This window comes from Panthera leo, chromosome F3, assembly GCF_018350215.1.
Source record: "Panthera leo isolate Ple1 chromosome F3, P.leo_Ple1_pat1.1, whole genome shotgun sequence".
In the NCBI taxonomy this organism is placed as follows: domain Eukaryota; kingdom Metazoa; phylum Chordata; class Mammalia; order Carnivora; family Felidae; genus Panthera; species Panthera leo.
The window spans coordinates 23,649,404-23,674,552 of NC_056696.1; the positions used below are offsets into that span (position 1 = coordinate 23,649,404).

Below are 25,149 nucleotides of genomic sequence, written 5' to 3' on the forward strand. Positions count from 1 at the left end.
GAGATGGAGAACACAGAAGGAATGTGTGGATGCCTGCGTGGCTCAGTCAGTCAAGTGACTCTTGATTTCGGCTCAGGTCATGATCTCCTGGTTTGTGAGTTCAAGCTCTGCGTTGCAGAGCTTGCTTGGGATTCTCTCTCCCTCTCAATTTTAATAAATAAAGTTTATTAAAGCAAATAAATTTCAATAAATAAAACTTATTAAAATAAATAAATTTTAATAAATAAAATTAAAAGAAAAAAGAAGAGAACAAGATAAGTGGAATGGCTACAAATACTGAGTTGCAGTTATTTATGGCTCACTGAGGAAGAGTGGTTCATTAGACAGAAAAATCCCACACCTGCTTGAAGACACAACCTGCATATTTAAATCATATATTCTATATTGGCATGCAGACAATGAAGGACATGACCTATTTGTATCCAGGAAGCTGAACTTCCCACTTCCAGCAAATACCATTTAAACAGCTATCAAGAACTCACCCAATCGGCAATTAGCTCCACTTTGCTTTAAGAAGCAAAAGCACTTAATCGAAATTTAAACTATATTTAACCACTAAAATTCTACATACCTGTCTCTTTTTAACAAAAAACCACACTCCACATGAAGTTTCTCCCTTGCCCAAGCAAAAATTTGAAATAAATTATGTTCAAACCTCTCATATGAGCAAGCTGTGACTTTTGTTTACTATTTCAAGGCTGCCCACTCAGTCTACCTCCAGTATTCTCACTTATTTTATTTACCAGAATTGGTGGGCTCCCAAACAAGCAAACGTTCCTTGAGCCTTTTGTTTCCTTGTAGATATATGTGCCATTATCTCTACCATAAATCCTACTACAACATAATGAATGTCTCAGAAAACTAAAATTACTCAGGAGGAATTTCTAAGAATTCCAAATCCTAATCCCATCTCCCAACCTGTAACTGCTAACCTAGGACCAAAGCTCTCCCAGCAAATTAACGGGAACCATCAAAAAAAATAAAAGCCTTCTGCTGAAAGCTCAGTTGTAGAGATAGCAGTTCTCCTCCATATAACCAAATTGTATCTGATTTAGATATTTGTATTTCTTTGGCAAGCAAGATTCAGGAAGTAATTCACAAGTTAGTTGTAGTTGCAGAATTTCCTGGTATTTGGAAAAACTAGGATCTCCATGGCCTTGAAAAGTTTTCCAGTCTCTCTGTGTATATCTATCTGTATTACACAGCATATGTTCTCTCTGGTATCTAGGGTCTTAAATGCTACCGCAGGGATGCTATCTTACCAGATAATGCAGCAAGTAAACCTGAGACCAAAAAAAGGATACAATCGTGCTGATCATCAAAACCACCATCTCAATTCTTAAGAACTTATCAGCGCTGTAGATCTGAGTTATATTTAGTGGCCTCTCCTGTCACCTGACCAAGAAGGGCCAACAGGGATCTAAGAATTAAAAATTCCATTTTCGGGGGCCTCGAGATACAATTGACACACACAGAGAGGAAGCATATACATATACATGGTCTGAAGGACACGATCCATATGTATAACAGGAAGCTCAAATCTCCACTTTTGGCAGTCACTGAACGGATAAGCTCTAGAGAATTAGCTCCTCTTGCTTTAGGTCAATATACTGTGTCATTTAAATTTAATCTAAAGTCTCTACCCTTCCCCCAAAACACATATAACCCTTCTTTTACTTTCATTTGGTGAGAAGCTGCATTTTTGTCTTGATGTTCTCCCTTGCCCAAGCCAAAAATATGAAATATACTTAGTTTTTGTTTTTCAGATGAGAATGAATTGTGATTTTAATGAACATTATTTGGGAATTATCTATGTTCAGATACTACTAATACACAGAGTAAATAAGAATGGATCACCTAGGAATAATTATAAACTGGAAAGACAGAGCACAGAGATTAATCCAGTGAAGATGAGAAACGAGGTGTCAGAAAAAATAACCTTAGAGATTCTTTCCAGCAACAGGAATGTGCTACCTAGACTACTGCCTGATGATGCTTGCAGGACAACAGAAAAAGATCTAGGTCTACCTGGCCCAACCCCCAATTATCACACCTAAATTATACTTCTGAATAAGAGATTCCCCAACAGAAATGTTTCCTGCACAAAGTAGGCTCTCACTTTTGTGAAGAGAATATACAAATGAAAAGTTATTATTAGCTACGACAAGATAACTTGGCAAAAACAGAAACTCAATCTGATAAAAGACCTAGTTACAGGCAGATTTTGAAAGCTTGCAGCATCACTAACCAATGGGGAAGAAATATCAACACAATATTTAGATGTTCTTTTAGAGACTACAAATACCTGGCACTTCCATGCTGACTTTGCACATGTTCACATTTATGGCAGGCAGATCATGCAATCCTTTCACAGAGGCTCAATGTGGTTTCAAAAGCTTTTAAACACAGCACCTTCAAGAGTGACTACCCACAAAGAGCAGAATATGCAAAAGATGAAAAATTCCTGTGCATCTACACAGATTTAGTAAGTTTATATTTTTTAAAACAAGAAAAAGGTTAGACTTCCAGTTTCCAGTTCCACATGTTAGTCACCACTTTGCCCTAGCAAGTAAAAAATTGAAAAGACTAAAAAAATCATCTTTTCTTGGACCCATAGCAAGGGGAGGACGCAAGGTAAACCACAGTCCCCAAGACTGAAAAGACAGAGTATATAGGAAATCTCAGCTTACCAGAGCAACTCGGGAGTGGAAACTCCAACAGGATCCAGTGTCAGAAAGGTAAATCTGAATTACAATTAAATTGCTAGAGACTCAGTGCAGCTAAGTCTGATAGTTGAAAACTCCAGGCAGACCCAGTCATAGAGGTAGCTCCAAAATATGAAATTTACCTCCAGAAGCTTCACCAGATTCCCACAGTAAACAGTAAAAATCCCTTTATGCTTGCCAGAGAAGTCTGTTCTTAACAAGGCCCGCCCTCAGGGAAAACGAGTTATTCAGAACCTACCATGCTAGGATATTATCAGAACCTGACTGATTGGGAAGGACAATACCCAATCCCAGCCCATTCTAGGCATCCTGTCCCACCTGAGGGAAGAGGAAATAAACTGAGAACTAGTGGTAAAGTTCACAGTCCAAAGTATTAGTCTCACTAAAAGACTGAGACTACAAGACTGTAAAGCCCTTCATCTCCCTCTACATCTCACCACCACATAACTGAAGGCCTATTTACAGCAGTTCCTTGTACCCAGTACACCATGTCTGACTATCTAGAAAAAAATTCTAAGTCATACCAAAAGGCAAAAAACACAATTTGAAGAGACAAAGCAAGCATAAGAACCAGACATGGCAAAACAGTACTGGAATTATCACATCAGGAATGTAAAACTACTATGATTACTACGTGAAGGGCTCTTAATGAGTAAAATAGATAGCATACAAGAACATATGGGCAATGTAAACAGAGAGATGGAAATCCTAAGGAAAAAAACCAGTAAGAAATGCTAGAGATCAAAACACTGTTATAGACATGAAGAACGTTTTTGATGGGCTTATTGGTAGCCTGGATATGCCTCCAGCAAGAACTCTGAGCTAGAGGATGACAGATCAATAGAATCCTCAAAGACTGAAAAAGAACAAAGAAAAAACAACAACAACAAAATCCCAGAAGAGAATATCCAAGGACTATGGGTTAACTTCAAAAGATGTGATATACATGTAAAGGGAATATCAGGAGGAGAAAAAAGAAAGAAAGGAATAGAAGAAATGATTGAAACAATAATGACTGAGAATTTCCCCAAATTAATGTCAGACACCAAATCACAGATCCAGGAAGCTCAGAGAACACCAAGCAGAATAAATGCCAAAAGAACTACACCATGACATATCATTTTCATACTACAGAAATTCAAAGATAAAGAAAAAAATTCCTGAAAGAAGCCAATGGAAATGGTTACTTACTAAAGTTAAAAAAAAAAAAAAAAAAAAGAACAAAGTACGTCCTGTGCTTTAGACTTGTGTTGCATTACAGTTGCTTACATCTCTGCTCCATTGACTTAATATATCTTAATACTTTCTCCTACACCTAGAAATGAACCCGCTTTTTAATAGAAGTTAAATAAGTGAAGATGTTTAGAAAGGAAAAAATGAATCTTAAATGATATATAACAGTAAAGAATTACTGCTTACTAAAGCTGATCTTACATGATTTAACCAGGCATCTTCAAATTGGAGTATGTATATATACTCCTGACCTATACAAAAGCTTTCCAGGGGGCTATACAGGGCTAGGATAGTTTTCAAATAATTTTAATTTACAGATTATCAATTCTCCTTAAGTATTTCTACCCAAATTCATCTAACTAAGAACAGGACTATGTATCTGCGTAGGTCTCTCTCCCTGCCCTAATCCTTTCATAAGATTACAAATCATTCATTCACTCATTCAAATATTGATTTATCTATTGCACCTCATGCACTGTACAAGCTGCTATGAATACCAACAATAAGCAGAACAAACATGCATAAAATAAGTTAATAATTCTTAAGTGCTATATAAAAGATTCAAAAAAGGATCCTGGGCTTTTCAAGATGGGGGATCGAGGAAGGACTTTCAAAAGAATAGACATGCTGTCCTGCTTCCGATTCTGTGTCTCCCTCTCTCTCTGCCCCTTCCCTGCTCATGCTCTGTCTCTCTCTGTCTCAAAAATAAATAAAAACATTAAGGAAAAAAAAAATTAAAAAAAAAAAAGAAAGGACATGCTGGAAAAAAAAAGAAAGGTCAACGTGGCTGGTAAAGAGGAAAACAAGAAGAGGTTACAGAGCTAAAGAGAGGTGACCTTCTCAAGAATCAAATGAGATTAAGAATTTATGGGATATATGAGTAAAACATCCCTCAGAAATATTTATGATCTTCAATTTTAAGTAATAAAACCATAAAAACTGAAAAAAAGCATTAGAAATTAGAATATAAAATTAGAAAAAGGAAAAGTAATTATAAAAGCATAAAGCAAATCGAAAGAACACTTAAAAAATAATGGGACTTGTTCATGAAGCAAAATTTAATTAGCTTTGATAAAGATAATGCTATAAATTTCCCACAAAACCAAAAGGAAAAAAAGAAAATGCACATACAAGTAAGTATACTTTTAAAATTAGACTATATTCTACTTTATATCAAATAAATTGAACTACTCCTAATTAAGTCTTCTAATATGTCAGAAATAGATGGAAATACTTTTTTTAACTTAATTTGTTTTTAATTTACATCCAAATTAGTTAGCATGTAGTGCAACTATGATTTCAGGAGTAGATTCCTTAATGCCCCTTACCCATTTAGCCCATCCCCCCTCCCACACCTCCTCCAGTAACCCTGTTTGTTCTCCATATTTATGAGTCTCTTATGCTTTGTCCCCTTGCCCGTTTTTATATTATTTTTGTTTCCCTTCCCTTATGTTCGTCTGTTTTGTCTCTTAAAGTCCTCATATAAGTGAAGTCACATGATATTTATCTTTCTCTAACTTCACTTAGCATAATACCCTCTAGTTCCATTCATGTAGTTGCAAATGGCAAGATTTCATTCTTTTTGATTGCCGAGTAATGCTCCATTATATGTATATATCACATCTTTATCCGTTCATCCATCGATGGACATGTGGGCTCTTTCCATACTTTGGCTGTTGTTGATAGTGCTGCTATAAACATTGGGGTGCATGTGTCCCTTCGAAACAGCACACCTGTATCCCTTGGATAAATACCTAGTAGTGCAATTGCTGGGTTGTAGGGTAGTTCTATTTTTAATTTTTTGAGGAACCTCCATACTGTTTTCCAGAGTGGCTGCACCAGCTTGCATTCCCAAGAAACATTCTTTTTTTTGAGAGAGAGAGAGTGTGAGCAGGGAGAGGCAGAGAGAGAGGCAGCCAGAGAATTCCAAGCAGACTCCGTACTGTCAGCACAGAGCCCAATGGGGGTTCAAACCCATGAACCCTGAGATCATAACATGAGCTGAAATCAAGAGTCCAAAACTGAATCAACTGAGCCACCCAGGTGCCCCTGAAATAGATGAAAACACTCTTAACTTGATGAAGATATATATACCAGAAGCCCCAAGGTTAAAACTTTTGAAGATTCCTATTTTAAAAGTCAGGAAAAAAAAACAAGACTGCATTTCTGCTGGAAGTCCTCCATATGCCACTCCCCCAACACACACACAAAGAATAGGGGAGCAGGACACTGGAAAAGGAATTGACAAAAGTATCAGCTGTAGATAATATAAATACCTAGAAAATCCAGCAGAATCAAATGAAAATTTACTATATTAAAAAAAAAAAAAAAAAAAGGCAGCAACATGGTGGCTTCAATAGAGAAAAACAAGCCAAAAAAGCCATAGATTTCTATAAACCAGGAATAAACATTTAGAAATGCATTTTTTTAGTGATCTGATTTACAACCATTCACAAGAGCAACAAAAGCTACAAAATATTTAGAAGTAAATTTCATGAAATATTGACAACACGAAACTCTACAACATAACTGAAAGATATTAAAGAGAACATGAATTGGATAAACATATATGTAAACATAAATCCAATGTAATGCAATCCCAACCAAAATATCAATATATAAAATGATTCTAAGATTAACCTGAATGATGCACAAGAATACTCAGGATACTCTGAAAAAGAATCAGGGAGACATTCCTTATGTCTAATATTAAAGTTTCATGAAAAGCAACACTATTTTAAGTCAGAAGAATTTAAATACTTAAATTAAAAAAATTAAATCAGACATACCTAAATAAATTAAAAACTCCAAAAGGATTAAGCATTAAAAAAAAAGCGCTACAATTTCGAAGGGGCACATGCACCCCAATGTTTACAGCAGCACTATCAACAATAGCCAAAGTATGGAAAGAGCCCACATGTCCATCGATGGATGAACGGATAAAGAAGATGTGGTGTATATATATACAATGGAGTATTACTCGGCAATCAAAAAGAATGAAATCTTGCCATTTGCAACTACGTGGACGTAACTAGAGGGTATTATGCTAAGAGAAATTAGAGAAAGACAAATTATCTTATTACTTCACTATTATGAGGAATTTAAGACACAAAACAGATGAACGTAAGGCAAGGGAAGCAAAAATAATATAAAAACAGAGAGGGTGACAAAACGTAAGAGATTCTTAAATATAGAGAACAAACAGAGGGTTGCTGGAGAGGTTGTGAGAGGGGGGATGGGCTAAATGGGTAAGGGGCATTAAGGAATCTACTCCTGAAATCACTGTTGTACTATATGCTAACTAACTTAGATGTAAATTTAAAAATACAATACAATACAATAAAAATCTATATAAGATGAGGGTAGAATGCCTGCCTACAATTAAGATTAGGAAGGCAAGCTACTAAGACACAATACCAGAATACTTTAAAAGTAGTTCACGTTTCACCTCATAAAATTTTTAAACTTCTATACAAAAACAAGGAAAGTTATCACAAGCAAACTAAATTGATAAGCGAGAGGGAGAAAATATTTGCAACATCAATAATACAGGCAAATATCCATAACGTACACTGAATCCTCTCCCAAGACAATTTAAAAGACAACTCAATATAGGCAAAATAATTGTGCTTAACTTCACTAATAATCCCTAAACTGCAAATCAAAACACTCTTATCTACATAAGCCTTATTTCTTGTCTATGATACTGACAAATATCAAGATACTAATAATACAGTATGTGTTAAAGTATGCAGAAAACAGGAATTCTCAAATCCAGAAGTGTACAGCAGCATGGTTTTGGGGACAGAGGATTTACAGTATTTGGCCTTAGGAATGTATGCCTTGAAATGGAAACGCACACCTGTTTTTAAATTTATTATTTTCAATCAACATACAATTAAGAACTTACTGGTGATAATCATTATTTTATCCACATTATTTAGAAGTGTTATAATAGACAAATTAGCTCGGAACTTCCATACAATATGTATTCTAACATACATAGGTTAACTCTATGTATGTTAAACTCTAAACTTAAACTCTAAACTAATCTCATTTGCTTATTCTTTTAAAAAATTCAATTAAATTAATAGTTGTAAAATCAAAAGACAGTATCTGTCAAACACAGATGCCAGTGAAAGAGAACATACCAAAAGAACGGTCTCTGCTCTTTGGCCAAATCAAAATATTAACACTGTACTGTACTGGCTGAATCTTCAGAGCAGCCTGAATCTGTCAAAAATGTTTAATGCACTTAAGTTTGGCCTTATAATGGTTCTCTTAGGAAATTTATCCAACAAAAATTTTCATACAGGTATGCAATAAATATATATACAAGAATGGTGATCACAGCATTGTTTGTGATAGCAAAAAATCGTAGAAATCTATCTATCTATATATATATATATATATGTCAATAGGAATATGGCTAATTAGGATATAGCCAAAGCACACAGTATTATGTAGCTACACATACTGACATGGAATTCAACATATGCACACAACAAACAGTAACTTTTTAAAAAGCTGTAAGGCAAAATATAGAATATGATCCTATTTTAAAAAATCCAAACACCTAATGTAGGTTTGTGATTTTGAGTTCTGTGCACTATGTGTCAGCCATATTTGCCACCTTTCTCTTTATCAATCTTACCAAGTTCATTCTCATTTTAGGATCTTTTTTAAAATTTTTAAAAAACTTTTATTTTTTGAGAGAGAGCATAAGCTGAGGAGAGATGAAGAGAGAAGGAGACAAAGGACCCAAAGGAGGCTCTGCGCTGACAGGCTGACAGCAGTGAGCCCAAGCCTGACATGGGGCTCGAACTCAGATCATGATGTGTGGAAGACGAACGCTCAACCAACCAAGCTACCCAGGCACCCCTCATTTTAGAATCTTTTTACTAGTGCATCCCTTCCATCTGGAACAGAATGCTTTCTTCCCCTCCCCTTCAAGATTTTGCCATAGCTAGCTCCTTTACGCATTCTAACAAAATTCTAACTTTGCTGTTTTCTCATGTCTTTTTTTCTCTACAACACTCTTATAGCCTCTAAGCTCCTTGAATGCAGGGTATTTATCTACCTTATTCACCACAATACCCCCAGTACCTTGCACTGTGCCTAGCATATAGTAGTTACTCAGTAAAAATCTGCTGAAGAACTTAACAGTGGTGATGACTGAATAAAGGAGCTCAAATGAGGCAATCTTAACATTTCACATTTTCATGACCAAACATACATTTCAAATTAACATGGGGAAAAAGTAAGACAAAAGGAGTAATTATCAGTTGGTCTATTTTCTATGTATAAAGAAAATATTTTTAATGTATCTGCATGGTTAGGGCTATTTGAGCAAACCAATCTGTCCTTCAAAAAAGAAGTGTTGAAAAATTAAATACAACTGAATTGATACGTTAGAAATTTACCTCCCTAGAAGTATGTGTTGATAGCTCAGGGGGTGTGAGACTACAGAGACATTCATGGGTTATAAATTCTGACATGTCTGATCTGTCCATACCCCTTACCCACATTCATTTACATTCCAAAGGTTAAGAACCTAGGATCCTCCCCTTCTGTAACTGAGGAGGTTTTGTTTATACTGAGGAACAAAGGTTTCCCTTCCTCTTTCAGGAAGGGGGTAACACCTCTACAAGCTCCCAAATTCATATTTTTCAGGTTCCTTACCTACCAAATGAACATCCAGGTCTCAATGCATCACTCTGAGAGGGAAGAACTGGGGCAAAGGGGTTATTGCTATAATAATTAATCTATCCTTGCCCCAGAAATTGTGTTTACTTTCAGGATAATATGAATGAATATAGCCATTAAAAACTTATCATTTGAACAAAATTTCATTCATAAAACTTATCTTGTGATTCAAGCTTTAAAAATAAATTTTTAAAAATGAATGTAAAAATTATTTTTTCAGGACAAAAATACATTAAGTCCCCAACTTAGAAACTAAAATTTCCATTCTAAGCTTTTCCACTAAAAACATACTATGCTTAACTAATGAATTTAATGAAGTGTATGAAGTATCGGAAAGTTTGTATTTATATACTAGGTTTAATGACATTATGGATTCGTCTTTTGAAGACTAGTCTAGAAACCTAACCATTAATCACAACATTGTTCCTACATAAATATTCATTTAATAGTACCTGGCAAATAACGTAGCGGACCCCTAATGTGTCATTTTTTTAAATCCCAGCCCTAATCTACAATCTTTACACTGGTTGAGGGGAGTACAACAAAATCATAATCAAATCTATTAGAGGTTATTAGATGTGGCAAAGAACAGGTTTCATGTAAAAACTGAAAACAAATACAGTTTCCCATTCAACTCTTGAGACTCCCAAAACCCTCAAATCCCGAGTGGGCCACACATTTGCTCCCAACACCATTCTCTAGCTCCCCTAGAAGGAAAAATAGATCCACTAAACCATAAATTCCTCAAGAATAAGGGCAAAGAACTTTATATTTTAGGGATGTCTTTATGTTATGGTACAACAAATGAGACAGCTAGAAAGCACGGTAAGTGATTTTTGGAACTGGATTAGCTTGCATTTGCATCCTAGTGCTGGAAGCTACTGGTTATGGATTGACACCCAAATTTCTTGTTTTTTTGTTTTTTTTTTTTTAAATCTGCAAAGCGACAAAAATTTTCAAGGTCATTGGCAAAGTTGAATAACATGTTCATATAAAGTACCTGGCATATTCCACAAATGATGGTCATAAAGTGGAAAGGGTTTAAGAGCCCCCCCCCCCCCGCCGCTGCCCAACATGTAAAAGGTTAGGAAGAAAAATTACTTAGCCACTCCTTAACATACTAACAACTGCACATTAATCCCCTTTCAAAAAGAATAATTATTTTATTTATTTAAAAAATTTTTTTTAACATTTATTTATTTTTGAGAAGAAAGAGACAGAGGATGAGGGGGGAGGAGAGAGAAAGAGGGAGACACAGAATCTGAAACAGTCTCCAGGCTCTGAGCTGTCAGCACAGAGCCTGACGCGGGGCTCAGACTCACAGACCGTGAGATCATGACCTGAGCCGAAGTCAGATGCTTAACCGAATGAGCCACCCAGGTGCCCCAAGAATAATTCTTTTAGAAAGTAACAAAAAAATGTTTGGTTATGTGCCTCATGTGATTAAAAAAAAATCAATCAGTTGGCCAATTAATCCAAGACTACTCTTTAATAAGGCCTTTTCAGTAACAAACAAGAAACTGCCAGAAAGAGATTTGTCAGTTGTCTACTGCTAGTACACTGTATGTGGCTCAATAATAAGTATAGTTCCCAGAGGCTTAAAAGAAAAAAAGAAATACTGGATAGAGACATTTCTGGTCTATATATCATTAGAAGCTTGTGGTATCTTTATAAAAGGGACACAAAATGACATAAAGAAGTGCATCTTGAACAAGAGCTTTGCAGAACATTCGAAGACCTTCAAATGGATGTTTCTTGGATCATCCCTCATCCTCCTAGAACACAATCTTTGAGGGGATTAAGATAATACAGGCCAGGTACACTGGTGTCTGATCATTAAGGATACAGGGCAAAAGTGTTAAGAACCTACATGGCCTTTATCCTTTGGTCAGATTCCCAATACACCAAAATCTTAAGTGAATATCTGTAATAGAACTAAAGACAATATGAGTGAGCTATAAAATATACACCCCCAAAAGGAGATGAGTTTAGGTCAATGGGGTTGTTTAGAAATATCCATTTATACTTTGAAAAATGACTGCTGTAGGGGCGCCTGGGTGGCTCAGTCGGTTAAGCGTCCGATGTCAGCTCAGGGCATAATCTCACAGGTTCATGAGTTTGAGCCCCACGTCGGGCTCTGTGCTGACAGCTCAGAGCCTGGAGCCTGCTTCCTGCTTCAGACTCTGTCTCTGTCTCTCTAGCCTCCGCTCGTGCTCTCTCAAAAATGAATAAACATTAAAAAAAAAAAAACACAAAAAAACAGATGAAAAAATGACTGCTGTATTTGTTTCCTGTAACTCTGTAGCAAACTACCACACTCCTTCAGTTCTGGAGGCCAAAACTTTCACTGGGACAAAATTAAGGTGTTGGCAGGGCTGTGCTTCTTCCAGAGGTTTTATGGGAAACCCTGTTCCTTATTTCTTCCAGCTGGCATTCCTATGCTTGTGGCCACATTGCCTCCTCTTCTGGGTATGTTATCTCCTTCTGCCTCTCTCTTTTATGATGACATTTAGAACCCACCCAGATAATCCAGGATACTCTCTTCATATCAAGACCTTTAATTTAATGACATTTGCAAAGACTTACACACACACATGCGCGCATGCACCCCTGCCCCAAAGTATAACATCACAGATTCCAAGGATTAGAATGTGGGCATCTTTTAGGGGCCCATTTTTCAGCCTACCATACTTGCCAAAAGTAAGCTTAACTGTATAACCAATTCCTTGCAGCCAACACTTATTTATGTCTTTATTCTATAATTGGTTTCCTTAATTTGTTTTTTAAGTTGAGAAATATATTATCAGAAAATACAACCATTATCCCATCTTCCTATGAAGCACTTTTCATTTGAGATTTGTTTCCCTAAACACTATAAAACAAAACCAAGAAACTTTTTATTTTAAAACCAAGAAATTCATCTTTTTTCTTACACGGTTATTGTCCCCTCTAAACATGCAGTAAATAAAGGTCACATCAAATTAACTCTCTCAATCTTTAGCATTTTTGTTTTCCTCTTACATTATACAATACGTAAATGAGCAAATTATTTGTTCCTTAATTAGAATACTGCTTGCTTACCGGATACAGGTGTTTGATTTTTAGAAATTTATTCAAGACTAAACAAACCAGACAGCAATAATAAATTCTGACTAAGCAACCTAATTGCCATCATAACACTGCCTGCAGTATCACCTCATAAAAACCACTTGCAGCAGTTTAATGTAAAATTACAGCTGTAAGACATTAATTTTTGCAAGCTTCTAAAGACATAACGAAAGTCTTCCTTATTGAAAAAGATGCCATTCTGCTAAACATCTGGAATACTCACCTAAATTAGTTTTGGTAACAATAATAGCATCTTTATTTAAAAACGTAATATAATAAATTCCTAATTGGATTATATCTTTTACACATTGTGGAGCACAGAGCAGGAACCTTTCAAATATGATTAACCAACTCTTCATTATCCAATCTTAAGTTTTCGAGTATTGGTAACAAACAATAAGTATTGGTAACAAATGTTTTCTAGTCTTACATAACTGAGTTATTGTTACAGGGAAAATAACTGTTTCAGGAATTTTTAAAACAGCAATTAAAATGCAGATCTAGATTATTTATGTGATCTGTGCCCTCCTACCATACTTATCACCCATCACTATCTCACCTCCTCTAACACTACTCCTTCATTTTTCCCAACCTCTACTCCCTCAAGGTTCTTAATGGCCTAATTAAGTCTTTCCCCAGGCTTCAGAATGCAGCTATCAAGGTCTAATATTAGTCAACATCAGTTACGTCAGGAACGGCCTTGTTTTCCTTCTGTCCCTCTGCCTATCCATATTAGAAGCTAATAGACCCATAAAGAAAAACAGATGAGTTCAATAGTTTAGGAAACATTTGAGAACTACCATGTGATAGGAAATGAGACCCCACTCCCCACCCCGAGTTTATTGGCTAGTGGGCCCTGAACATGTTTTCAATATAATTTGGTAAATGTTATAAGAGCACAAAACAAAACAGTCAAATGGAAAAGCAGAAATAGTTTCCCAGAGAAAAGAAACCCCTCCTTGAAAAAAGAGACTTCAAGGTTAAATGAAGTTAACCAACTGAGGAAAGGAAAGCAATCCAGAAAGACCATCATAATAAGCAAAGGTACAAGTCAGTATGGTGTATTTGGGAAATTCTAAGTAGTTCACTATTAAATGAGTGAAAAGAGAGAGGTGGGGAGTAGCACAGAGTAAAGCTAAAGAATTAAACTGTGGACCAGATTAGGGAAGCCTAAAAGCCATGTAAAGGTGTCAGGAAAATCCACAATTGAATGACAAAGTGAGATTTGCATCTGAGACAGATCAACTCTGGTACTAGCGGAGGGTGGACTTGCAGGAGGCAAGAATACTAGTTAAAGGGCTATATCCAAGTGCAATAATCCAAGTAAGAAATGTCTATAGTGAGTCTGTTAATAGTAAGAATGAATTAGGAGTGGCAGAGCTGCAAAATACTTAGGAGGCAAAATACATGGGGTGTAAGACATGAGAGAGAAGAAAGTCACAAGCTTCCAAGCTTGTGGCTGTTTAGATGCTGATGCAAAAAAGAAAAAAAAGTGAGCAAAACAGGAAATGGTATTTTTGACACTTCTGTTCATTATATTGGAAGTTCTAGTCAGATCAATTAGGCATGAAAAAGAAAAGGCATCCACACTGGAAAAGAAAAAGTATCTGTTTACATATGATATGATCTTACATATAGTGAACCCTGAAGATTCCACACAAAAAAGTTAAAACTAAACTGATTAAATGAATTCAGCAAAATTGCTGGGGAGGGGGGGGGATCAACACACAAAAACCAGTTTCATTTCTATACACTAACAGTCTGAAAAGGAAATCAAGGAAACAATTCCATTTACAAAAGCATCAAAAAGAATACAACAAACTAACCAAGAAGGCAAAGATTTATACACTGAAAATAAAACATTGCTGAAAGAAATTAAAGACGTAGGTAAATGGGAAGATATCCCATCCCATGTTCACAGATCAAAAGACTCAATATTGTTAAGATGACAGTACTACACAAAGCAATCTACAGATTCAATGTAATCCCTATCAAAATCCTGATTTTTTTCCAGAAACGGAAAAACCCATTGTAACATTCATATAGCATCTCAAGGAACCCCAAACAGGCCAGAATAACCCTGAAAAAGAACAAGTTTGATGCCTCCTACTTCCTGATTTCAAAATTTACTACAAAGCTACAATAATCAAACTAACTTGGTATTGGTGCAAAGACAGACATATAGACCAACCAAAGGAGAATACAAGGCCCAGAAGTAAAATTCCTTACATGGTAAATTATTTTGACAAGAATGCCGAGACTATTCTTGGTCAGTTTTTTCAACAAAAAGTACTGGGAAAACTGGGTATCCCCACATGCAAGAGAATGAGGTTAGACCATAGCCCTCTTCCATTTACAAAAATTAACTCAAAATAGATCAAAGATCTAAATGTTAACTGAAACTATAAAACTCTTAGACGAAAGCATAAAGGAAACTCTTCAGGGCACTGAATTTAACAATTTTTTCTAGTAAGACACCAAAAGCACAGGCAATAAAAGAAAAATTGATGAATTGGATTTATTACATCAAAACCTTTTAGGGGCACCTGACTGGCTCAATAAAGCAAGCAACTCTTGATCTCGAGGTCATGAGTTCAAGCCCCAACCACGTCGGGTGTAGAGCTTACATAAAAAAAAAAAAAAAAATTAAAATCTTTAGTACATCAAAGGTCACTATCAAGAAAGTGAAAAGGCAACCCACAAAATGGGAGAAAATATTTGCAAATCACGTATCTGATAAAGGATTAATATCTAGAATATATGAAGAATAAAACTCAACAACAAAAAAAACTCAATTAAAAAAAATGAGTGGGTGGGAATGCCAAGTTGGTGCAGCCACTCTGGAAAACAGTATGGAGGTTCCTCAAAAAATTAAAAATAGAACCACCCTACGACCCAGCAATTGCACTACTAGGTATTTATCCAAGTGATGCAGGTGTGCTGTTTCGAAGGGACACATGCACCCCAATGTTTATAGCCGCACTATCAACAACAGCCCAAGTATGGAAAGAGCCCAAATGTCCATCGATGGATGAACGGATAAAGAAGATGTGGTATATATATATACAATGGAGCATTACTTGCAATCAAAAAGAATGAAATCTTGCCATTTGCAACTACGTGGATGGAACTGGAGGGTATTATGCTAAGTGAAATTAGTTAGAAAAAGACAAATACCATGTGACTTCACTCATACGAGGACTTTAAGAGACAAAACAGATGAACATAAGGGAAGGGAAACAAAAACAATATAAAAACAGGGAGGGGGACAAAGCATAAGAGACTAATAAATATGGAGAACAAACAGGGTTACTGGAGGAGGTGTGGGAGGGGGGATGGGCTAAATGGGTAAGGGGCATTAAGGAATCTACTCCTGAAATCATAGTTGCACTACATGCTAACGAATTTGGATATAAATTAAAAAAAATAAAATTAAGTATTATGTTGAAAAAAATTAGTGGGGTGCCTGGGTGGCTCAGTCGGTTAAATGTCTGACTTCAGCTCAGGTCCTGGTCTCATGGTTTGTAGGTTCAAGCCCTCCATCAGGCTCTGTGCTGACAGCTCAGAGCCTGGAGCCTGCTTTGGATTCTGTCTCTCTCTCTCTCTCTCTCTCTCTCTCTCTCTCTCTCTCTGCACTCCCTTGCTCATACTCCTTTTCTCTCACTCAAATAAACACACAAAAAAATTTTAATATTTAAAAAAATTTTTAATTAAAAAATGGGTAAAGACTTGCATAGACACATTTCTCCAGAGAAGATACACATATGACCAATATGTCTATTGGTCATAGACACATGGAAAAAAAATGTTCAAAATTACTAATCATGAGAAAGATCAGGGGCGGGTGGGTAGCTCAGTCAGTTGAGAGTGTGACACTGGCTCAAGTCATGATCTCATGGTTCGTGAGTTCAAGCCCTGCATTGGGCTCTGTGCTGACAGACAGCTCAGAGCCTGGAGCCTGCTTCAGATTCTGTGTCTCCCTCTCTCTCTGCCCCTCTTCCACTTGTGCACACGCTCTCTCTCTCTCTCTCTCTCTCTCTCTCAAAAATAAACATTAAAAATAAAAAGATGCAAATCAAAACCACGAGACATCACACTTCACACCCATTAGGATGGCTATAGGACTATTATCAAAAACAAAAACAAACAAATAAAAAACACCAGAAAATCACAAGTGTTGGTGAAGATATGGCAAAACTCAAACCTTAGTGCATTGCTGGTGGGAATGTAAAATGACACAGCCATTTTTGAATAAAGTATGGCAAGTCCCTCAAAAAAAAACAACAACACAGAATTACCATATGATCCAGCAATTCCAATTCTAGGTATATATCTGAAAGAATTGAAAGCAGGGACTAAAACAGATATCTGTTCACCCATATTCTTAACATTTATTCACAATAACCAAAAGGTGAAAACAATTCAAATGCCCATCAGTAGTTAATGGGTAAACAAAATGTAGTACACATGTATAATGAAATATTATTCTGCTTCAAAATGGACTGAAGTTCTAAGGCACATTACACATGGATGAAACTTTCAAACATTATTCTAAGTTAAAAAAAAAAAAAAAAGGCCAAACACAAAGGGACAAAGATAGTACGATTCCACTTACATGAAATACCAGAATAGCCAAATTTGAAGAAAGTAGAATAATGGTTACCAGGAGCTGGGGGGAGAAGCTAATGAAGAATTCGTATTATTAAATATAGAGTATCAGTTTGGGATGAAGAACAAGTTCTGGAGATGTAGAGTGGTGATGGTTACACAACAATGTGAATATACTTAATGCCACTGGATTCCACAATTAAAAACGATAAGTTTTATATTATATGTATTTTACCACATAAAAAAGGTTTTTAAAATGTTTTTAAACAGGAAATGGTATGCATTTTCTAGGAAGGGGTGAAAAGTTGAATTCGGTTTTGGATCTGTTGCATACAATAAGGTATACACAGGTCATCCATAAGAGTTAACACATCTGAAGCACGAAAGGTTCTGGTGGAAAATTTCACCCTATAGTAGTCAAAACTGTAAGAGAAAAGAACATGAAGTATGAAAAGAAAAGTGGAATAAGAATCAAAGAAAACTCTGGGCTTGTTAACTGAACTCACAGGCATAAGAAGAGTACTATTCAAAATTATTCCACCATATCAATATTATGAATTATCTGCATCTGGTTCAAAACACCTCATCAGCAATACTACTCAACAGGAAGAAACCTATTTGTGTCCCTCAACCCCGCTATATAAACTATTCTTTGAACACAAGACAAAAATCAAAGTATAAATCCTGCCAGGGCTCAAATAAAGTACCTATTTCACAGGATCCCGTGAAGAATATGATAGCTATTCTTGTTACAGTAAAAATGAGACAATGCGGCCTAACCTATCCAACCTACATTTCTAACAACAAAGAAAAAAACTGTGTTATTGTTCCTGAGGGATGATAAACAGGAATCATAATTTATTATATAGAGCTAATTTACACTTTGGGCTATGATACCAACTTAAGATACACTAAAATATTCCATTTATAAATTTTTAGTGGCCTTCTGAATTAAGTCTCCAACTGTGGTACGCTGAATAATGGGGCCTAAAGATGCCCACGGCCTAATGCCCAGAATTTGTGGCTACGTTACTTTACATGACAAAAAGCCCTTTCCCAGTGTGATTAAATTAAGAATCTGAGATGGGGATACTATCCTGTATTATTTGAGTTTGGTCCAATATAATAATCACAAGAGTTCTTATAAGAGAGAAGGCAATGTGATAAAGGACAAAGGGATAGTAGTCAAGAGCAAAATCAAAAATGCTATACTGTTAGCCCGAAGATGGAAGACGGACTCAGAAGCCATGAAGTGTCGGCAGCCTCACTACAAGCTACAAAGGAAAGGATATGAATTCTCCCCTAGGGCTTCCAGAAGAAATGCAGGCCTGCTAACATCCTGATGTTAATCTCTTATGACCCATTTTGGACTTCTGACTGTCAGAACTGTAAAGTAATAAACTTGTGTTGTTTTAAAGCCCCTATATTGTGGTAAATTGTTACAGCAACAATAGGAAACTAACATACCAGCTGAACCATATTATCATGAGAAGCCAAGGGCAGAGAGAGAAATTGAAAAAAAAATAAGTTCATCAGTTTACTTGCCCAATGGAGTCTTGGCTTCTGCCAAAAGAAAAACACATCCACAAGAAAAACAGTCTTCCCCTCGAGAAGTTCTCAAATTTGGCTGAATATAGGTATCAACTGGAGAGCTTTTAAACAATTCTGGTACAAGGTCCCATCTCAGGCCAATTGAATCATTAACTCTTGGGGCTCTATTGTTAGAAAGTTAGCCAGGTGGTTTTTATGTACAGCCACAGTTGAAAACTTGCTGTTCTAGATAAAGATTCCTTTTTAGTGACCTAAGAAACCCATGGCATTTCAAAATACTACTAGAAGTTCCTGAAACTGTCCCCCCAAAAGATGCGGTTCACCATTCATTCATTCATGGGTTTCATGTATGTTTTCCTAACTTTACTTTTGACGAAAAGTTATCCTAGGTAAGAAGTTGCCTAAGTAAATTACAAAAGTAGAAACTACTGCATTAAAAGGCAGGTAAATTTTGCTGTTCTGACAAATACTGCTAAATTGCTATACCAATTTACCCTTCTACTAATTAAGGATTAACATTTTTTTTTTAAGCCTATCCAATCTAATAGGTAGGAAAATGATATTTCATTGCTGCTTTAACCTGCAAGGCTTCAATCATGAGTGAAGCTAAGTATCTTTTCATTTCTTTCTTGGTCTTTTTTTTTGGTCTGTCAGTTACTTAGTACATATCCATTTCTATTCCTTTTTCTTAAAGCTGATTTGAAAAAACCTTTTTCTGTTAAGGAAATTGGTCTTTTTGTTAAGTGACCCATTGTCCATGACAGTTAAATATTTTTTCCCAATTTGTTTTTCTGTCTTTTTGCTTTGACTTCTTAAGGCCATAGGTTCTATTTCGTATTTATTTTTTAACATATTTATTTTTTCCTCTATGGCTTCTTTAGAAACCTAAGCCACACTCTAAATCCATACTATAAAATTATTTTAAACCCCCCCCCATACTTTCTTCTAATATTTTCAGAGTTTCATTTTTTACATTTAAGAACTCAGGAACTACACCTTTCCCTGCCACCACGTAACTAACTAGCAACATCATTTACTGTTTAGTTTATCTCTTTTCCACTGACGAAGTTACCATGCTAGCATTTGAACTCATAACAAAAAATGGACCAAAAAATGTATAAATGTGGGTACATACATATATGCTTATATGATGTGTATATATGAAAATTCTAAAATACAAGCTTAACATACTAACTTCTTACAGTCAACAATGAATGTGCTGCCGAACTAAGGTATACAGAATCTACAAATTCCTTAATAAGGTTATGGAATATGAAAGTAATCATCAGGCACACTGTCTCCTCCTTTCTCTTTGCAAAAGCACTACAACTGTCACCAAGGCTAACTTTTCCTCAAAAGCTGTGATGAATAGTTTCCCCTAGTAGTTTTTCCCATGTTTATACTCAGCTTTGCAAAATATTTGTTGCCACTAGGTGGAGACAATTTGATAACAGGAATATTGGTTACTGAAATAAGAGTAGCCATAAATTTTCTACAAATATTCTCCAATGGTAAACTAGGGCTACCCACTTTAGCTGAGGATCCAGTTTCCTTATTTGTAAATTTAAGAATTCAAATAAAGTATTATCAAGAGCCCTCTTAACTCCTAATATTTTGTAGATCAGAAAGCTTGCTTAAATGTCCTTTAACAAGTACAATGCCTGGAGTACTGTCCTCTTAAGCTACAAAGGCACGCTACCTTTAGAACTTCTTTCAACTTGAATACTTCAACCAATCATAACCAGTTTCCTCCCATCTTTTCAAAGCAGGTCAAAAGAGGCATACTGTTCACACATCTAGCATTCCAAGTCACAACCAAGGCTATCTGCACTTTTTTTCCTTCTCTTAAAAAAAATAGCTGATATCCTACTTCTCCACATCCATCTGGCCTCTTTGCACACATATTTTAAACAATGATGTAGCTATATATTTTTCTTTGAAACTAGTATCCAAGGTACTATAAACCTGAGGGATTTTTTTTTTCTCTTGTGCTATTTATTTTTTGCCACTTTTGGTCAAAACCTTCCATTTTTGTTGGTTTCCTGAATTATTAATTATCTGTCCCTCTGTCAAGACATTCCTCACACTGACGCTACACCTCCTGGTTCTCATCTGCCAGTCTAGATTTTATAACTCTTCTAAAGTCTCAACCTCTGCTTGCCTAAGGGGTTTCCAATCTGCTTCATCCAATTACTCGAATCTAGTGACCTACTGCCAAACCACTGACTCATTAGCAATTTAGACCTCAGACTTTGGCATAATCTAAGCTCTCAGCCCTGTACACACACCAACTCCATACCACAAACTAACCACATTCTTAGAGAGGGACTACTTTTCATTCTCCCAGTACCCTAAGACCAAGAGACACAAAGGACATTGATAATTTCCTGAGCAGAGCAGAAAAAATCAAGTTCCTAAAGTAGAACAAGGTAGGTTACCAACTTCTTTCACATCCCTCCCCAGATTACAGGAAACTAAACAAGGGACCATACTGATATGGTAGCAGTAGCCAGGTTACTATTGGGCTGTAGACTGCTGCTCAGTATCATCAGCATACATGGTCAGCCACCCCAAAACATTGCAGATTTAACGGCACAGAGAGATCAGTACCTCTACTTTTGAGAGGGAGATGTCAAAACACAACTAAAACATAAAGCAATGCTTAAAAATTTACACAAGTTTATCATTAATGACAAAGCTAAAAAGTCTAGTAACTACGGAGTTTTTTAGTCCAAAGCCCCATATGCCAGAATAGAAGTTAACTACTGAAAAGTGGTAAACCAAGGTCATTATCCTTTCCTGGGATGAGAAATGTCCATTAAGTGCAGATTCCTGCCAGAAGCAAAAGTGCCAAAAAACACATACATTAGCTTTAGCAAGTAACAGTGTAGGAAATCATAGCAACACTCTTGTGTTACGAAAATATAGCAACAGGGTCTACGTTTGCAGCCAGAGCATATCTGATGAAAAATTAAATTTGTGGTAAGACAATGACAAAAGAAAATGATTAGATTAAGAAAGGTAAGACAAAGCTGAAGGCCAATGCCAACACATTCTCTTTCAACAGCAACTGAAATGAATAACCCTTTCAGAAAGCAGTGAGAGCAATTCATTTCCAGAGACACAAAAACGTGTTTTTTTGTTTTTGTTTTGAGAGAGAACAAGCATGAGCCGGGGAGGGGCAAATAGAGAGGGAGAAAGAGTCCCAAGCAGGCTCCACAGTCAGCGCAGAGCCCAACACAGGGCTCAATCTCACAACCGCAAAATCATGACCTGAGAGGAAATCAAGAGTTGGATGCTTAACCAACTGAGCCACCCAGGCGCCCCAACATTTGTATTCTTTTACCCAGTCCTAGGAAATAATGTTATTAATAACAGATAACATTTACTAAGTGTTTACTACTTTCCATGAAATGTTGCTTACTCCTAACAACCCTATGAGTAGGTACTATTATTTTCCTCATCTAAGAAATAAGGAAATTGAGCCAAAATATAAATAAATAAATACATAAATACATAAATAAATACATACATAAATAAATAAGCAAGCAAGCAAGCAACTTACTTAAAGGTCTCACAGTAAATGTCAAAGGCAAAACTCAAACCTAGGTCTGTTGGACTAAGAAGGCCATACCCTTAACCACCATACCAAACACTACTGTTAATACTTCAATACCATCACCAACAGCAGGGAGGCATTTGCAACATCAACATCAGGAAATTTCTTCAACCATTAAAAATAACAATTATTAATGTGATATGTAATGACTAGTAATACCTGCAAGGTAAAGTGATAACAGAAGCCACTAATTTGCATCTGTGCTACAATTGCAGTTATGTAAAAGTTATGTTCTAGAAGGTAACAGAGTTATTTAAGAGTTTGCGGAGGGGGTTTCCATTTTTCAACTCCCAAAATAATAAGCACAGGTTTTAACAGTTTTAAGACAACAACAGATAAGAACAAAGGAGTAAAGAATGCTTCTGGTATCCCTTTGCTACACAGCATAAATTTTCTCTTGCAGAAAGAGAAGAAAAACAATTATGTCCCTATATATTTTCCATAGTAGCAGCCAGACTGGGACTCAGGAAACCCCAATTTTCATTTGGGGTTCTTGAAACAATTCCAAAAGATAAACATTTTTAACCTTTCTTCTGTTTTGGCCTTTCTTATCTCCTAGTTTCTGCAACTTGCATCAAAAAGCATCAAAAATGTTTTAAATTGAAAAAAGCAGCTCCCGGGGTATCAAAGCCCAGGGTCTTAGAATGAAAAAGAAATCAGAAACTCTGGGGCACCTAGGTGGCTCAGTCGGTTAAGCGTCTGACTTCGGCTCAGGTCCTGATTTCACGGTTCAGTTGGTGGGTTCGAGCCTCACATCGGTGGAACATGTGCTGTCAGCACAGAGCCTAGAGCCTGCTTTGATATTCTCTCTCTCTCTCTCTCTCTCTCTCTCTCTCTCTCTCTCTGCCCCTCCTGCACTCACATTCTCTCTCTCTCTCTCTCTCAAAAATAAAATAAACACTAAAAAAAATTTAAAAAAACCCAGAAACTCTGAAGATAGAAGTTTTTATATATAGCTCTGATAAATCCAAAGATTAGCAAAATCTTTAGGTCCATGAAAGAAGCAAACAAAAATTTGGCATAGCTCATATAGACACTGGAAATCAGTATGATTTTGAGTTAGTCAATATATAGATCTAACCCTCTTTATTTAAAAAAATTTTTTTTAAATATTTACTTGAGAGAGAGAGACAGAGACAGCACACACGTGCATGAGAGAGAGCCCAAACAGGCAAGGGGCAAAGGGAGGGAGACACAGAATACACTTCAGGCTCTGAGGTGTCAGCACACAGCCCGACACAGGGCTGGAACTCACACATGAGATCATGACCTGAGCAGAAGTTAGACACTTAACTGACCGAGGCACCCAGGCACCCCAGATCTAACCCTCTTTATAAAACAAGTATGTTTTAGGTGATATATAGATGTAATACACGCGCGCACACACACATATGTAAAATGTCCATTAAGACAGAGTTCCTTATTAGAAATAAAAATCTATATATTTAAATATGTATATATCAAAATAGTTTTTAAAAACTACTTGTTAGCAACTCAACTCTGACAAACTTAATGGGAGTTCTTCAAATAATGGTAAAAACAGAAAACCATAACCATAATAAAGAAAAACTTTGGGTGCCTGGCCAGTTCTGTCAGGAGAGCACACAACTATTTACTGGGTCTCAGGATTGTGAGATCAAGCCCCATGTTGGGTGTGGAGATTACTTAAAAACAAAATCTTAAAAAAATAAAATAAAAACTTAAGTAGCTAAAGTAGTGAAATCATTCACTACTAAGTGAAAGTGATTTTATATTATTAAACAATTAACAAAAAACAAAACTGACATTAATTCAATACAAGATACTGTTTGCAGGCACTTTTCATTCAGTTTTCCCTCTACTACTTTTTAACAAAATCCTTTAAGTCTACGTACAGTTCTTAACTTTTCTGACTCCACACCCCCACTGAGAATCTGATCAAAGTTAAGAACTCTTACTTGATGGCTGGGAAGGCGGGAAGCGGGGGAGATCCCACACAAAAGAACACACGCCCCAAATCTCAGAAGAGTCGTGGTCCCTTAAGAGATCCCAGGACTGAAGACCAAGAACACTTGCTCTAAAAAAGAATTCCAAAACGTAAACAGAAAAACCAGAGGCTATCTCAAAACCAGAGGCTATCTCAAAATCCTTCTCAGTTTTATCAGCTATACTGTAACAAGCTACTGCCACTGAAGACAATTATAGATTTGTTCCTGCAAAGGTAAACTTATGGAGACAATAGGTATTGCTTGTTAATCACTTCCATCTGGCTGCCACAGTGAATTTTGGACCTCCCTACCACAATGTAAATACAAAGCTAAAAGGAACCTCAGGATCCAACCACTATTTACATCCACTTGAAGTATTATGCCATTTTCAAAAATGTTACCAAACTGGTATGGCATAGAAAATGTTTGTGATAATCAAGTTAACTTTAAAAAACACATATAAACTCAGATCTATATATAAAATACAACTAAAACTATGTTTTAAAGAAACAAACAAAAAAAATAATAAATTTACTTCCAAAAGGAAATACATCAAAATTTAAAAGCAATTAAAACTGAGCACTGAAAGCATGATTTTTTTCTTAATTTTCCAAAATTAAAAAATACACTT

The 25,149-nt window shown here is 36.1% G+C and overlaps 1 protein-coding gene across 4 annotated transcripts in view; it reads right to left on the reverse strand.

The window, feature by feature from the left end:
* Nucleotides 1-25,149, reverse strand: part of RNF2 (ring finger protein 2) — a 46,314-nt gene that overhangs the window by 13,088 nt on the left and 8,077 nt on the right. The window contains exon 1 of one of the 4 annotated variants that reach the window (XM_042925005.1): nt 24,489-24,607. The exons of the other annotated variants lie outside the window; for them this stretch is intronic. The gene's annotated coding sequence lies outside the window, so the exon portion shown is untranslated. Of the gene's footprint in view, nt 1-24,488; nt 24,608-25,149 lie in introns of those variants that run through there. 4 annotated transcript variants of the gene reach the window in all.